Source organism: Cupressus sempervirens, chromosome 3 (genome assembly GCF_028749045.1).
Source record: "Cupressus sempervirens isolate cs-2001-9-10 chromosome 3, ASM2874904v1, whole genome shotgun sequence".
In the NCBI taxonomy this organism is placed as follows: Eukaryota; Viridiplantae; Streptophyta; class Pinopsida; order Cupressales; family Cupressaceae; genus Cupressus; species Cupressus sempervirens.
This window is the reverse complement of record NC_143120.1, coordinates 190,414,381-190,432,490: the sequence shown is the minus strand read 5'-3', so window position 1 is coordinate 190,432,490 and position 18,110 is coordinate 190,414,381. Positions and strand designations below refer to the sequence as shown.

The 18,110-nt window shown below is 38.0% G+C and overlaps 1 pseudogene across 1 annotated transcript; it reads right to left on the bottom strand.

Annotated features, from left to right (window-relative positions):
• On the bottom strand, nt 1-1,862 carry LOC149565459 (EP1-like glycoprotein 2 pseudogene; annotated as a pseudogene). Its single transcript, XR_016362046.1, has one exon. The product of XR_016362046.1 is annotated as an EP1-like glycoprotein 2 pseudogene (transcript).
• Between the last annotated feature and the right edge of the window lie 16,248 nt (nt 1,863-18,110).

The window sequence follows — 18,110 nt, the reverse complement described above, 5'->3', positions numbered from 1 at the left end:
TTCTGAAAATGCAAATCAAATTATTTTTAATAGTCCGCAATGATCTGTTTTAGATCTACAAAAGATTTGATTTATTTCGTCTGTTTCAAGCCGGATAGACACAGCCCTCAAATTGTGAACTTAAAAGCCACTGAACCCGATTTATTATACAGGATTGATCACCAGGCGCTAAACGTTCTTCGCATACTTGATAAACGCGAGGTGCGTGCTGTTTCCGAGCTGCTGCAGAGTATCCACACTCCGTGTCATGAAGCACGTTGACGACTCTTGCCAATAGAAGAACGCCGCGCACTTACAGTCACCCAAACACCTCGTCCTGCACTCCTCCACTTTAACCTTCCCTATGCCCGCCACATATTTATTTGAGAAATGCTCCGCCCCCACCACTTTGTAAAAGTCGAGAGAAGCATTGGCCGTAGCGCGGCACTTTGGAAGCTTCGGAGGAGCGCAGTCGGCGGTCCAACCCTTCACTCCACCAGGCTGAGGACAACCCACGCAGCTGCCATCATGACACAGCCCAAGAGATCCGCACTTTCTGGGAGGCCCGCAGCCATACACTCCCTCCTGGCACTTGAACCGCTCGTACGTGATATCCCACGTATTCAACTCCATATCGGGAGAGTAGGTATACATTCGCAGATTCCCATCCCAATCCAGCCTCACGAACGATAACGTGGAATTAAATCGGGGAGTGGTGAAAGAGTAGAGAGCGGTGGAGACTTGGTCGGAGGTGAGATTGCAGAGCTCGGGAGATCTCTGCTGGGGCGGAGCGGTGGAATTGGAGAGCGTCATTTGCATCATCTGGCGGAAGCCATTGTCGGCCTCCGTGTCGCTGAGAAAAGTGAGAGTCGCGACGGGGCGTCTGCAGGTATGAGTGATGGCGAACAAGTCCTTTCTTTCACTGTCGTAGAAGCTCAGAGTCCAGTACGGCAGAGGGTTTGGGAAACTGGCGTACAGTGCGAAACCGCCGGCCTCCAGTTGAAGACTGTAACGCCCCTCCGACCCGTCTTTCTCCGATGCCCGGCTGACGAGTCTTTTAACTAGGGTCGCGTCTAATGACTGGCCGACCAGGAGAGAGTCGGTGGGATAGTCGAAGCTATGCCAGACGGTTCTGTTCTTCTTGTCGTAGAGCACCATGTTCCCGTTGGATCGGAGATCGATCCCCACGACGCCCTTGTTGGAAGTGTTGGTGGACCAGACCAGCGTTCCGTCGGCGTCGAAGAGGATCAGATCTCCTTTGCGGGTGAAGTTGAGAGTGGCTTTTTCAGAGACAGGATGGTGCCTGTTTGGGGTCCAGACGAAACGCATGGTTTCAGCGTAGCCCCAGTAGCCCATGCGAATGGCGAGTGTGAATGCATTGGGCGTGGTGTTGAAGAATGCTAGCTGGAAAATGGCGTCCGGGGATGCCAATTCCGCAATGGCTCTGTAGGTAGCTCCGTACTCCACTGTGTATTCTCCCAGATCTCCTTCGTTCACATAGGAGAATGGTTGTATGCCCTCTGCTCCCCCGCATAACAACGCCACCACTACAAATACGAACAGTTTACAATCCATTGTTTGCAAATATGTTTGGAGTAGTACATAGAATGACCTCCATTTAAAGAAAGGAAAAAAGTAGCAGGTGAATTAAATAAGTAGCGATTATCCAAAAGGGGACCTTATTAGAGGTAACGTGATCAACAAAGGATTGATTCCATAGCTGGATTGAGATGAACAATTGTTCTTTAAATAAACATTGCCTGAAATGTTTCGATCGAAGATATTATCACGTGGTATTAATGATGCTGATCTCAATGTGGGTTTTGGATTATGGAAAGGGCAGCCTAGCCGATGAGTGCACATGATGGTAGGCCATTTTATTGTGCTGCATGGCCGTATCTTGGGTCAGCACAAGGCAGCGCAAATGGTTGGATTTGGCACCATTTCTCACAGTAGTCACTTGCGCCAGTTTTTAAAATTATATTTTAAAACATACACGGCCCGCAGCACGCTAAAGACACTAATTAAGTCCAAAACCACACCTTTTAGAATTTGCCACTGCCAGTGCCCATCATTTCTTTTCCCACTTGGTACACTTAATATTTTTTTATTCATGCCAATTTCTCACATTGCAATGTGTTGTCACATCCCCACCTCGGCCACTATTGTCTTGCACACTACACAGCCACATCTTATCCGGTTATATATCTTATAATTGGGCGCAAATGGATTTGGCAACATTTCGTACAACAGCCACTTGGAAGAACCTTTTCCCTTTCTTTAAAATTCTATTTAAAGCACGCACCGCACCCCGCACAGTAACAAACTATTTTGACTGACAATTCCTTTCCCACTTGCCGCACTCATCTTTAAATTTAGATATTAATATTTTATCATCCCATTATTAGTTAGGCAGGAAAACTGTGGGATCTCTTCAATTTCTAGAACTAATTAATTTGTGCAATAGGATTTCTGAATTATTCTAAGATCAAAATTTGTTATAAAGCTCAGATTTTCATTTTATTTAATAAACAAACAAAATACCATTAAACTAAAATGTCATTGGGGTGCATTGTAAAAGGCAATGTATTAAATTGTATTTACTTTCCAAAAAATACTTAATTATATAGTGTTGGTGACACCTAAGCTACCATATTCTAGTGCAATAAATGTATCCTTCAATATGTGTCCGAAAAATTTAACATGTACCGGCTGCCATAAGTTTAGCTTGTACTTTTATTAAAATGATGGGATGTTACTTGTTTTACAATCCTTCCTACACGTTCAAAAGGCAGTTTGAAAGGCGATGATTTTCTCCTCTGCTCTCCTACGAGAGAAAGGCGGCAATTCCATCATCTACCATCAAAGATTTTCACATCAACAATTTCATCTCAGTAACTCTTTTTCACTGTCAATATCTTCAAAAGGTGCTTTTACTCTAATCCATTTTCTTTACCATTGTTGTATGAATTTACTATTGTTGTATGAAGTTTGATTTTTATGTGAAGCCGCTAGGTAACATTTCTTATTTTTTAAAGATCTTAAAGCTCTTAAAATCTTTGGGAGTCATACCCATTTCAAGATTTACAATCGATCTCGAAAGAGCCCATTTTCTGAGCTTGCCCTACTGTAGAAGCTGCCATTAATGGTCGTTTCACCTCCCATAATTCTTCCCCTTACCAACTGCACTCCCTCTTCTGACTCAAATGGCTGCATCGCATAGGGAAAATCTTTGGGATCCCCAAGAACCTTGAAAACACCCTTTATGTGTGTGGTATCGAGATTTCCATAGGGAGAATCTCCCCTTTCCAACAGCAAAATAAAGTAATGTTGTGAGAGAGTTGTAGCCAGATGACACCCTATTGTACCTCTCATGAGTTTGAATGCTTTCTAGAACCATTAAAAGGCTAGAAATCTCCATTAGAAGGTTAAAGAAGCAAGATTATTTAACTTTTGACAGTTGACATAAGCTTCCAAGACGCAAGGATACCGCGGATGCCCTAGAATTTTAGTTTTTACAACCTCCATTTCCTCTTCATCCTTCGCAGACCTGCTCTCCTATGAGGCCAAAGAAGCGAGCCTCGAGCTCACCATTTGCACGGACGTCAGCTCTATAAAGCATTTTTCTCTGTGAAATTCCACTGGGGTTGAAATACCAGGGAAATCTTTCTCCATCTTTACCAAAGGCATCAAACAAACGGTGCCAGCTTTCGTACTTTCACTGTTCAATAAAGAAGAAAAACACTACCTTTACGGCCGTTATGCCTTAAATATCCCCCCTCTGTGATAAAATAAGTTAAAGAAGCTATGAAGAGGCACACTTTGGTTTTCCGCCTGGGCTATTAACACCATCATTAAGCTTACACTCGCGTCGCCATAGTCTCCCAGGTAAATCCCTGAATTTTGAGCAGAAGTTCCAGTATTTAGGGGCTCCATTTCACAATTTTCCTTCTCCTGCTACCACAACCAGTTAGATCTACTGAACCCCCATTAGACCACCATTAATCGACCTTCGAAGAGAAAATAGGGTGATTTATAAAGGCTGTCCAAGGGCACTTTCATTGCAGTAAAAACTTTTGCTTTCTTAATTCTGCAGAGAGATATCGTTTGTCTTCGTTGTACACTATTGATGCGACCTCTACCATGGTTCTTTTGTTTGCGTAAGTTGCAACAATACTTTGTTTTCTAAGAAACCATCTAGCAGATAATAACTGTTTGCTCAAATTATTGACATCCTTAGAGGGTGCATTCATCTTATAGAGTACATTCAGATTTCACCATCTTTGAAATTGTAACAATTTTGTTTTTCTAGTCACCATTCATTTTTTACACAAAACTTCCCTTTGCTTACAAGTGGGCTTGCATTTGCATGAAAGAAGACATCTAGAGGCACAAATAAAACACGTGGAATGTCTAACAAAAGGTGAATATTATACAATGAATTTCAGGGAGTTGGATTATGTGATAGATTTAAATGTAATTTGTATTTTTTAATATAAATAATATTTTTATTTCCTAATTGAATTGAATTTCTTTTATTTTATAAAATTCTTCTATATAGAAATATATTTTAAAATGGACTATTGAACTATACTTCATTCATACTATATACTTAGTCATTATATATTTTCATATAGAATTATTATATAGGTAACTATATTATGTTCAATTATACAGTTAGTTATACTAATTATATTATCTTATCTAAATTATATAATATTATATTTTCATTATTAATTATTTTACACATTTGCTAAATAAATAATATTTGAAATTAGAATTATATTCTCAAATAATAATTTAACAAAAATAAAAAAATTTAGTGCAATAATAATTACAAAGTTCTCCACATCATAATTATATCACTTTTACAACTCATTGTAAGGTATTCTTTGATTACCTATTACACAAGAAAAATCCATCATACCCTACTCTCAACATAAACTATGAATTCCTGTAATCCGTGGGCATGAAACCATAAACACAATGAAGGAAAATAAGGAATTTATGTAGAATTAATCATATGGAAAAGGAATTCCAGTTTCAAGTGATCTCTAATGTTTCAATATAATTTATTTTATAATATTTTTTTAGATATATACTTCTGAACAAATAATATATATTGGAACTTACAATGGAAATATTTTTATTATATTTTTAGCTCAAATGATTTGTTTTAGATAGTAAAAATTTATAATACACATGTTGATACCTTCTATATATAATGAAAAATGAAAAATTATATTACATAAAATTATAATTATATATATTTTTATCTTATATTTTGTATTATAATAAATTAGTGTAATAAATATTCACTCTATCTTAAATTTATTTATTTATGGGCATGTGTAGGATCATGGTGTACCAAACTATGGCCTTAAGTGGCAGTAAAAAAACAACAAATTAGGGTTATGTCAACTTGATACATAATTTTAAAGTGGTTATGGACTTTATATCAAAAAGTTTTAAGAAAATAATCTGTAGAAAATTGAATGTAGTTTCTAAACTACTAGGCCTTATCTGCAGAAAAAATAAATTGATTGGTCAAAAGTTTGGATTTTAATGTAGTACTACGAAAATTTCAAGGCGAAAATAAAAAGTAGGTGTATGTCTGACCACCTTAATCAAAATCAAATGATAATTGTTTTTAATATAATTATAGATATAAAAAGTAGACTCATGTCTGGATGTGACGCATATTTTTGGGTATTTTTATTCCAAATAAATAATTAAATATGAATTTTTTACCAAAACTTTTTTGGAAAAACAAAACTCTCGTGTCTAACCACCTTAACTAATAGAAAATTTTACCAAATTTATTTTTTATTTTATTTTTCTTATACTAGGCAAAGCATAGAACGTGATACAACTTTTAGAATTAAAAAATGTTATACCGTTTGAAAGTTATAGCTATTTTTCAATTAGTATGTCAATCAGTGCTTTACAATAATCTTCATTGAAAATTAACTAATAAATACTTATCGAACTCAGAATTTGACATCAATTATATCGATGGAATCTCGAGAGTGATATTAAAAAACTCTTTTTGTTTCATTCAATTTCAATCAAAATAACATTGTCAGATGGCTAGTACTCGAAGTTTGAGTGTCACTGAAACCCTTCTCAAACACGTTTTTTTGGTTGATCAAATAGGCTTAGTAAATACCAGGCCTAATCGAATATCTTATTTAAAATTGGATATCCGATTTCAAATCGGATATCTGACTAGCCACAGTAATTTTACACTCCTATTTCAAGGGAAATTTCAAAAGGGGCATTATTTTCAATTTTAATTTTGGAGGGAGACAAATTTAAGAGGAAATAAATTTAAGAGGGAAACTTTAGACAGTTTAAGAGGAAAATTTATTTCAGGAAAGTGTGGACATTAATATTATTATAATTATTATTACATTGTAGTAATATGTATGATTATTATTATTAAATATATATAGTAGTATTATATGACTAAATTATTATATATAATAATATATATGGTTATTATTAAATTATTAAATCTATAATCTAGTAACATATATGATTATTATTGTTATATAATCTAATAATATATTATTATTATATTAAATAATTATTAAATATAATATTGTCCCTTCGACCCATATGAACGATTCTAATATGTCCCTAGGGGTCCTAGGACCCCTAGGGACATGTCATCATAGAATGTGTCGAAGGGGGTCATAAGGTGACCTATGACCCCCTTCGACCCATTTGAACGATTTTAATATGTCCTTAGGGGTCATAGGACCCCTAGGGACATATTAGAATTGTTCTTATGTGTCGAAGGGGGTCATAACCTAAGGACATATGTCGTCAAGGAATGGGTTGAAAGGGGTCATAGGTCACCTTATGACCCCCTTCGACACATAAGAACAATTCTAATATGTCCCTAGGGGTCCTATGACCCCTAGGGACATATGTCGTCATGTAGTGGGTCGAAGGGGGTCACAAGTCACCCTATGATCCCCTTTGACCCATATGAACGATTCTAATATATCCCTAGGGGTCGTAGGACCCCTAGGGACATATGTCATCATGTAATGGGTCAAAGGGGGTCAAAGGTCACCCTATGACCCCCTTCAACCCATATGAATGATTCTAATATGTCCCTAGGGGTCCTAGGACCCCTAGGGACATATGTCGTCATGTAATGGGTCAAAGAGAATCATAGGTCACCCTATGACCCCCTTCGACCCATATGAACAATTCTAATATGTCCCTAGGGATCCTAGGACCCATAGGGACATATGTCATCATGTAATGGGTTGAAGAGGATCATAGGTCACCCTATGACCCCCTTAGACCCATATGAACCATTAGGACCCATAGGGACATATATCGTCATGGAATGGGTCAAAGGGGGTCATAGGGTGACCCATATGAACAATCCTAATATGTCTTTTGGGGTCCTAAGACCCCTAGGGACATATGTTGTCATGGAATGAGTTGAAAGGGGTCATAGGCCACCTTATGACCCCCTTCAACACATAAGAACAATTCTAATATGTCCCTAGGGGTCCTAGGACTCCTAGGGACATATGTCACCATGTAATGGGTCGAAGGGGGTCATAGGTCACCCTATGACCCCCTTTGGCCCATATGAATGATTCTCATATGTCCCTAGGGGTCTTAGGACTCTTAGGAACATATGTTGTCATGTAATGCATCGAAGGGGGTCATAGTTCACTAGGACCTCTAGGGACATATGTTGTTATGTAATGCATCGAAGGGGGTCATAGGTCACCCTATGACCCCCTTCGCCCCATATGAACGATTCTAATATGTGCTTAGGGGTCCTAGGACCCCTAGGGACATATATCGTCATGTAATGGGTCGAAGGGGGTCATAGGTTACCCTATGACCCCCTTTGACCCATATGAACGTTTCTAATATGTCCCTAGCGGTCTTAGGACCCCTAGGGACATATGTCATCATGTAATGGGTGACCTATGACCCCCTTCGACCCATATGAACAATTCTAATATGTCCCTAGGGGTTCTAGGACCCTTAGGGACATATGTCATCATGTAATGGGTTGAATGGGGTAATAGGTCACCCTATGACCCCTTTCGACACATAAGAATGATTCATGTTGTCATGGAATGGGTCAAAAAGGGGTCATAGGTCACCCTATGACCCCCTTCGACCCATATGAACGATTCTAATATGTCCCTACACATCCTAGGACCCCTAGGGACATATGTCATCATTTAATGGGTCGAAGGGGGTCACAGGTCACACTATGACCCCCTTTGACCAATATGAAAGATTCTAATATGTCCCTAGGGGTCCTAGGACCCCTAGGGACATATATCGTCATTTAATGGGTTGAAGGGGGTCATAGGTCACCCTATAACCCCCTTCGACCTATATGAATGATTCTAATATGTCACTAGGGGTCCTAGGAGTCCTAGGACCATATGTCATCATGGAATGTGTCGAAGGGGCTCATAGGTCACCCTATGACCCCCTTTGATACATAAGAACAATTCTAATATGTCCCTAGGGGTCCTAGGACCCCTACAAACATATGTCATCATTGAATGTGTTGAAGGGGGTCATAGGTCACCCTATGACCCCTTCGACCCATAACAACAATTCTAATATGTCCCTAGGGGTCCTAGGATCCCTAGGGACATATGTTGTTATGGAATCTGTCGAAGGGGGTCATTGGTCACCCTATGACCCCCTTCGACCCATAAGAATGATTCTAATATGTCCCTAGGGGTCCTCCCCTAGGGACATATGTCGTCATGGAATGTGTCGAACGGGGTTATAGGTGACACTATGACCCCCTTTGACCCATAAGAATGATTATAATATGTCCCTAGGGGTCCTAGGACCCCTAGAGACATATGTCATCATGTAATGGATCGAAGGGGGTCATAGGTCACCCTATGATCCCCTTCAACCCATATGAACGATTCTTATATGTCCCTAGGGGTCCTAAGACCCCTAGGGACATATGTCGTCATGGAATGGGTCCTTCGACACATATGAATGATTCTAATATGTCCCTAGGGGTCCCATGACCCCTAAGGACATATGTCGTCATGTAATTTTTTGAAGGGGGTCACATGTCACCCTATGACCCTCTTCGACCCATATGAACAATTCCAATATGTCTCTAGGGGTCCTAGGACCCCTAGGGACATATGTCATGATGAAATGTGTCGAAGGGGGTCATAGGGTGACCCATAAGAATGATTCTAATATGTCCCTAGGGATCTTAGGACCCTTAGGGACATATGTCGTCATGGAATGTGTCGAAAGGGGTCATAGGTCACCCTATGACCCCCTTCGACCCATAAGAACGATTCTAATATGTCCCTAGGGGTCCTAGGACCCCTAGGGACATATATCATCATGGAATGTGTCAAAGGGGATCATAGGTCACCCTATGACCCCCTTCAACCCATAAGAACAATTATAATATGTCCCTAGGGGTCATATGTCATCATGCAATGGGTCGAAAGGGGTCACAAGTCACCTTAATACACACACACACACACACATTAAGGTCACCTTATGACAATTAATATATATATATTATATTTATAGATTATAATACTAATAACATAATATATTATTATTTATTAATAACATAGGTCATAATAATAATAATAATAATAATATATTATAGATTATAATAATAATAATAATATATATTAATAACATATATATATAATATTACGTTATTACATTTAATAAAAATATAGTAAAAATAATTTTATATATATATATATATATATATAATATCTTTATAGAGTAATATAACTTAAATAATTCATAACTGACAAAGTGAAATTATATCATAACCCACATATTTGTGTTGCCCTCTAATTTCTTTTTGGGGAATATCAGATATCCGATATGAAATCAGATATCTGATTTTAGATCGGATATCCGATATAACTGGCATCATTTTCCAAATATTCCTTGTCCCTGCAGAGCCAACAACATCAGTTTTTGAGGTTCTTTTTCACAGATTTTACAAAAAGTCACATTTTGTGGCCCAACCAATCAAAAAAAGTTTGAAAATATAACCATAAGTGTTTGATATTGTCATCTGAATGGGGAGCAACAGTTGTCAAAAGGCTAAATGCAAAATGAAGGTATCCAATGAAGACATTGTGGCATATAGGGAAAGGGACGAAATGGAACACCAAAGAAAAAGACAAGGTATGTTAAATATCAGTCAAGTTGACAATGAATTAGTCGAAGGTGAAATCATAGAGTCAGATAATGAATATGTGCAGTTGGGTAATGAAAATGTACCTATTGAAAATGATAATGCCAGAATTGAAAATTTAGAGGATGAAAATTTCAAGGAAAATTGCTACCAGGTCATTAAGTAAATTGCATAATTGACCATGCCAAACATGACAATGCACAGGAACCTAATGCACAAGAACCTTACATATCTCCTAATTATAATCGACATGAAGGTTCTAGAACACCAAAATGGATAATTGAAATTGATGAAATGATTATTACTAGTTTGGAAGGGAAAAAATTAGAAAGAACCATTCAGTTATGGGCTTCAAGACTATATAAGATGTTTTTCAGCAACAAGACAGTGGTGGAGCAATGCCAGCTTTTCATGCACTTATTAAAGATGCAAAAGATGAGACCTATGCTTTCCAAATTGAAGATTCGTGTCAATAAAAAGTTGAAAATAAATGCCATTATTGTGAAGAATCTTTTTAGTGCTCTCAATAGCATTGGGAAAAATAGTAGGGAAAAGGATAACATAGCTACTTGAAGGGTTATTACAACCTCTTTGGTAAGTCATCATTTGAGAAAGGGTAGATATATGAGACAAACTTGTATTGATTTGAATCTAAATTGTACTATTTTGAGAAGAGCACTTAGTTGACGAGAGAAAATTGATTATCCTCTTCAAAATGAAAGATGGGCATTTGGTGGGAGACTTCCACATTTTGATGAGAAGCTATCCGATGATGTGAAGGAAAAAATTACACAATTTTGGCACTCTAGCTCACTAGTATCACCCAATGTTAAAGACGTGTTAAAGTTGAGAATTGACATCAGAGACCGCACACCACATCCTAAACACTATTTGGAGGTAAGTCAAACTATGTTGTTCAAACAATTTAGAGAGAGTCATCCAAGTCTTCATATATCACAAAGGGCTTTTGAATCTTTGAAGCCATTTTATTGTGTGCCACTCAAAATTCGAAATACATGTTGTTGCAAATATCATGTTGAGTTTTCTATGCACCATGAACTATTACACTCCATCCATTCTACTTTGCATAGTAAAGAAATGTTGGAGGATTGTAGTGCTAGTGGACTTCCAAAATCATCAAGAGACTTGCTAGATCAACTTTTATGTCGTAGAGTTGATGGTTGTTTCTTTTATAGAAATGCTTGCTTAAATAAGAAGTGCTCAGAATGTGGTGGATTATCCAAGTTTGACACATGTTTCCATGAGGGTTGTGAACAAGATCTTGGAAAGACAATAGTGAAAAAAAAGGTATATGAAATAGTGAAATACACATTGAAGAGTGGGGGTGAGAGCTCTAGATGTGAATTGGTTGGAAAAGATATCAATGTGGCTAATTTTATTTCATATTTTAAGGAAAATCTTTTCTACAAGTATGCAAGACATAGTCACAAGTCTCAGTGGTTGGATCAACAATTTAGAATGTGCAAGGAGACTTTTCCCATTGGCACTATTATATCAGTTGTTGATTTTGCTGAGAACTACAAATTGCAACCTCAAAATGAGACACAATCTCAATATTACAACTCCATTCAAATTGCTATTTTCATTCACATAACATATAGACATGCCCCTAATAGTGCGGAAGATAATCAGAAGATTATTAGAGAGTATCATTTTTATATGACTGATGATAGATCTCACTCTCACGAGTTTGTGAAACATTATTTCGAGAATTATTTTGATTTCTTACATGAGCATGCAATTGCAATGGATAGACATATCATTTGGTCAGATAATTGTACAGGTCAATTCAAGAATATTCGCATATTTTATTGGTTGTGTATGATGCACGTAGAGAGGGGGTGCCTCATATTTGGAGTTTTTTTTAGTCTGGCCATGGAAAAGGGGAACATGATGGACCAGGGGCATGTGTGAAGAGAGCTCTAGTTAAGGAGCAACTGAAGATTTCAATAGCAGAGCTTCTTGATGCTCGTAGCATTGTTGATTGGTGTAGTTTAGCATTATCACAGGGGGGGGACTCTTGATTCAGTGGTACGCAGATTCTTTTGGTTGGTTGAGGAAGGGTCCATAGCTTATAGATCAGATTGTGTGCTACAATGAGAGACTCATCAAAAATGCATTCATTCTGGAGCTCTGATTCTAGTACATGGACCATTTGGACACGACAACTAGCTTGCTTTTGTCCTAGTTGTTTTTAGTGTGATTGGGATCACTGTGAGTAGAGTGAGTGGGTGAACACATGGGCTCCACATTATCTTACTCCATTGTCTATCATACCCTCTATTAGAAATGATGACATGAAAAGTTCACTTGAGCATAACCATCTATCAAATCTACTTTAGCCAGGACATGTCTTTGCATTGGTTGCACCATAGGGGAATGATGAGAAATCCGATTATTGGTTAGCACATTGTGTAAGAGGTAAACAAAAACTTGCACAACCGATCACAAATGATGATGGATTCACATATCCTACTAGTTCAGTGGTTGTCATTAGAACATGGCTGCAGACATACATGCTTAGAAGGAACAGAATTCCTGCATTTGAAGACTATCAGAAGCACAAAATAATTCTCATATATTCGCATCTTATTATAGGAACAAATGTAAAGTTGTTGAAGCATCAAGGAAGACCAAAAGTAAAAGAACTTTTTACTATTACTAATGTTGATCATGAAGCCCTGTTGGAGACCCTAAAATAGAGAGAGGACCCTACTAGAACACTCAACTAGGTATATTTACTTCTTATGTTATTTTCTTCATAATGATTCAATGAACTGATGATTATCTTGTTTAATACAATAAGTTACTAGTTTTTATATGATATTGGAATGTAGGTACATCATGAAGAGTGGGGGGGGGGGCGGGGGGGGGGGGGAGGGGGGGGGCGGTGGTTGTGTTAGGGAGAATTCCTAAGATTTATGATGTATTATGATATAAAATATGAACTTTTTTTGTATATGGTTTTTTGTAATAAGGAAAAAGACAGGTTAAATTAGTTGCACATTCTAATTTGTATTTTGGTAGGTTTTTGTAATAATCTATAAAAGTGCACAAAAATGAAATTCTACAATATTAAAGGATGCTAGTCCCTTTGCATACACCGTAGAAGAGCAAGTGCTTTCCACGTGGACTCAATATCACTCAAACATGTTGAGCCCTTAGGCACACCCATTTTAATTAGTAGGAAAATTGATTGGTTATCCAACAATTCTCATGCTAAGAAAGCTTGTTAATCGATCACATTCCAACCACATATCATCAAAAAAAAATCAAGTAATGCATACATGAGGTATGCACAATCACTAACCATTCCATGCACTTTTTTATCACATCTATACATAGAACACTAGTGCAGGGCACCTAATATTTTTTCTTTTCTTGATATAATAAGGTCTAGGGATAGATCTGATGATCTCCCTGTGACCATCCACATTTATAATGGACACAAGACCCCATGATGCAACTATAAGCCTTGGGCATCAATTGGTCCAATAAAGTGGATTTTTTGTAAATTCCATGTTTTTAAGGTAAGTCTAGATGTTTAGAACATTATTAGGGTCCCTACGAGTTTGTTCAAATTTTTCACGTGTAGTATGGAACCAAATGGTTGAAGAGTGAACTTTTTGCATTGATAAGTTGGCATGGAGAGGTTCCATCATCTGCAGCCAACCCATACCAAGGAGTCTCCAAGGTGCTTTAAGTGCGTTGGTTGATCTTCCGAGGGTCATAACTCGAAGCTCGTTAGGGCTATTGATGAAATGTCAAATTCTATAGGATGGTGATGCTGATACCTAAAATAACCTATCTCATTTTTGAGAGATCACATTCCGTTTCGATTTGGCACAACGATCTCACTTGATGCCAAAACTCGTAGTGTGCCTTAGTTCATAGGTGCACCAGAGCATAACTCTAAAACTGCCAATCTTAGCATCAAATCATTAGTGCCATTAGCTCTAGGTGGGTGGGTGAACCCTAGTGAAACCCTTGTTTCGGCCACGGAGATCATCCATCATCTGTGGCCACCCCGTACTAAGGAGTCTCCAAGGTGCTCTAAGTGCGTTTCGAGGTCGATCTTCTGAGGGTCATAACTCGAAGCTCATGAGGGCTATCAATGAAATGTCAAATTCTATAGGATGGTGATGTTTATACCTAAAATAACCTATCTCATTTTTGAGATATCACATTCTATTTGGATTTGGCACAGTGATCTTGCTCGATGCCAAAACTCGCAGTGTGCCTCAGTTCATAGGTGCACCAGAGCATAACTCTGAAACCGCTGATCTTGGCATCGAGTCGTTAGTGCCATTAGCTTTGGGTGGGTAGGTGAACCATATTGACAACATTATTTTGGCCACAGAGATCATCCATCATCCGCAGCCACCCCATACCGAGGAGTCTCCAAGGTGCTGTAAGTGCATTTCGAGGCCGATCTTTCGAGGGTCATAACTTGGAGCTTGTGAGGGCTATTGATGAAACGTATAATTTTAAAAGATGGTGATGCTGATACCTAAAATAACCTATCTCATTTTCAAGAGATCACATTCTATTTGGATTCGGCACAGCAATCGTGCTCGATGCCAAAACTCGTAGTGTGCCTCAATTCATAGGTACACCAAAGCGTAACTCTGAAACCACTAATCTTGGCATTGAATTGTCAGTGTCATTAGCTTTGGGTGGGTGGGTGAACCTTAGTGACACCCATTTTTCAGCCACGGAGATCATGCATCATCCACGACCACCCTGTACCGAGGAGTCTCCAAGGTGCTCTAAGTGTGTTTCAAGGTTGATCTTCTGAGGGTCATAACTCAGAGCTCGTGAGGGCTATCGATGAAATGTCAAATTTTACAAGACAGTGATACTGATACCTAAAATAACCTATCTCAATTTTGAGAGATCACATTCTATTTGGATTCAGCACAGTGATCTCGCTTGATGCCAAAACTTGTAGTGTGCCTCAATTCATAGGTGCACTAGAGCTTAACTCTAAAACCACTGATCTTGGCATCAAATTTTCAATGCCATTAGCTCTGGGTGGGTGGGTGAACCGTAGTGACACCCTTTTTTCAGCCACGGATAGCATCCATCATCCATGGTCACCTTGTATTGAGGAGTCTCCAAGGTGCTCTAAGTGCATTTCGAGGTTGATCTTCTGAGGGTCATAACTCAGAGCTCATGAGGGCTATTTGTGAAATCTCAAATTCTATAGGATGGCGATGCTGATACCTAAAATAACCTATCTCATTTTTGAGAGATCACATTCTGTTTAGATTCGGCATAGTGATCTCACTCGATTCCAAAACTCACAGTGTGCCTCAATTCATAGGTGCACCAAAGCGTAACTCTAAAATCGTTGATCTTGGCATCAAATTGTTAGTGCCATTAGCTCCAAGTGGGTGGGTGAACCCTAGTGAAAACCTTTTTTCGGCCACGAAGAGCATCCATCATCCACGGCCACACCGTACCGAGGAGTCTCCAAGGTGTTTTAAGTGCATTTCAAGGTCGATCTTCCAAGGGTCATAACTCGGAGCTCGTGAGAGCTATCGATGAAATGTTGAATTCTACAGGATGGTAATGCTAATACCTAAAATAACCTATCTCATTTTTGAGAGATCACATTCCATTTGGATTCAGTACAACGTGCTTGATGCCAAAACTCACAGTGTGCCTCAATTCATCGATGCACCAGAGCGTAACTCTGAAACTACTGATCTTGGCATCGAATCGTCAGTGCCATTAGCTTTGGGTGGGTAGGAGAACCTTAGTCACACCCTTGTTTCAGCCACGGAGAGCATCCATCATCCACAGCCACCCCCTACCAAGGAGTCTCCAAGGTGCTCTAAGTGTGTTTCGAGGTCAATCTTCCGAGGGTCATAACTCGGAGCTTGTGAGGGCTATCAATGAAACATCAAATTCTACAGGACAATGATGCTGAGGCCTAAAATAATGCAGAGCTCATGAGGGCTATTGATGAACTATCCAATCAAGTCTCTTAAGTTGAGATATTTTGAGGTTATGTTGAAATTGAAAAGTTGTAGTATGAGGATAGAAACAAAGTGAAGTGCTAGTTATCAAAGATTATGAATCTAGGAATGACTTCGTGGTTGGAAATAGAATCCATGGTTGAGGAGTGGAGTCCTTAACTATGTTGAGATTAGATTTGAAGCCAAGAGTTAGTTTCAAGGTTGAAGGTGGAGTTTAAAATCAGATTTAGGGTTATATAAACCTTGTGTAGGAAGTTAACAAGTGTGTTTATGTCATGATAGCACTTCAAATTAAACATTGCATCCAAATTTGATAATAAAGGTTGTTAAAATGTTATTCAAAAATTATTGCATTTGAATCGAATATAAAAAATATAATCAAAATTAATGATATTCCATAAACATGAACAATACACATGATCCATGATAAATTGAACAATACTAGATACTAAATTAATATGTATATCATTGTGCACATAAATGAAAAAAATATATATCAAAATACATGTATCCATAGACAAAATTTTACACAAATATATATCAAAGATCATGTATCCATAGACAAAGTACTCAAATATATATCAAAATACATAGATCCATATACAAAATGTGGCTGATCATGCCATCAGAATGTGTATAATATCAATGTTTCTATATACAGTGTGGCATATGCCATCTCAAATTGTCTCATGATGCATCCTATGACAACTATACTATCCTAGGGTGCTGGTGGATGATCAAAATGTAGCCTCTTCACTGCACTAGATGGATCGGATGCCTCCTACATAAACAAAAAAGGAAAACCCAAAGTTAGATTACTAAATTTATATGATTCTTTGTATCTAACATTGAATTACTCAAATGCATAATGATCTTTTTTGTAATGAAGATTTATACTATCAAAATTTCATAATAAATACCTCTCTTGTTGACCTCCTATGCCGGTCAGGAGTCCTCTCGTATGCCCTCAACAATGCTTGTACCTCGCTGATTGTGGGCTGTGTATGTTCAAATACGTTTGTCAGATGAATCTACAACTTAAACTATAACATTATAATTCATAGCATGCTAAATTTATAACATATTTAATCATGAATTCAAACTACAACTTACTATTGTAGGCTCCTCCTCAGGATAGAGTGGCCACATTATCAAATCTACATAACTCTCCCGTCGAACCTCATGTGCACTAGGAGTCTCCTATGAGATGCAAAATAATAGTTGTTAATATCATGGAAATCAGTTTTGAATTTATTTATGAAGATAAGGAAAATAAAAAATAAATGATAGTTATACATACAATGGGGCTCTCAGTGCAAATGGAAATGTCTGATTGTCTATGACGCAGAATCTGTATAGGCTCATCACTAGTAGCCAAACCCTATATACAATAAATAATGTAATTAGATTTTATTACCACAAACATTTTACAAGAATGCATCGATATTTAATCCAATAGAAAGCACCTAATTACCTTTCCTTTGTCAATGCGTGTTGGCTCATCCCTTGTACTTTGTACGTGCAAGATAAAAGAAAGATTAGCAACCATTTATGCTACAATATCAAATAGAAAAAACAATGCAAACACAACATAATGTACCGTAGATGTCTCAAGGCCAAATGAAATGGCCGAGAGCATGGCATCATCAATCTGTTTGAGCTTCTCCTCGGTCATCAACTAAACATGAATGAAGATCACATACATGTACAAGTCAGTATGGCTTAAAAATTAAAATTACTTTATTATAAAAATTAACTTTAAATTGCATATGTCATAACAAAAAAATGGATACACATACCGACACCAAAGGAGTCCATGCCTCTACATTCCCCTCCTCTCTCACATCAGGGTCTATAGCCTCTGCGCGTGTGTCTGGTGTATCCTCATCTAATACAAAATATACTCAGGAACATCA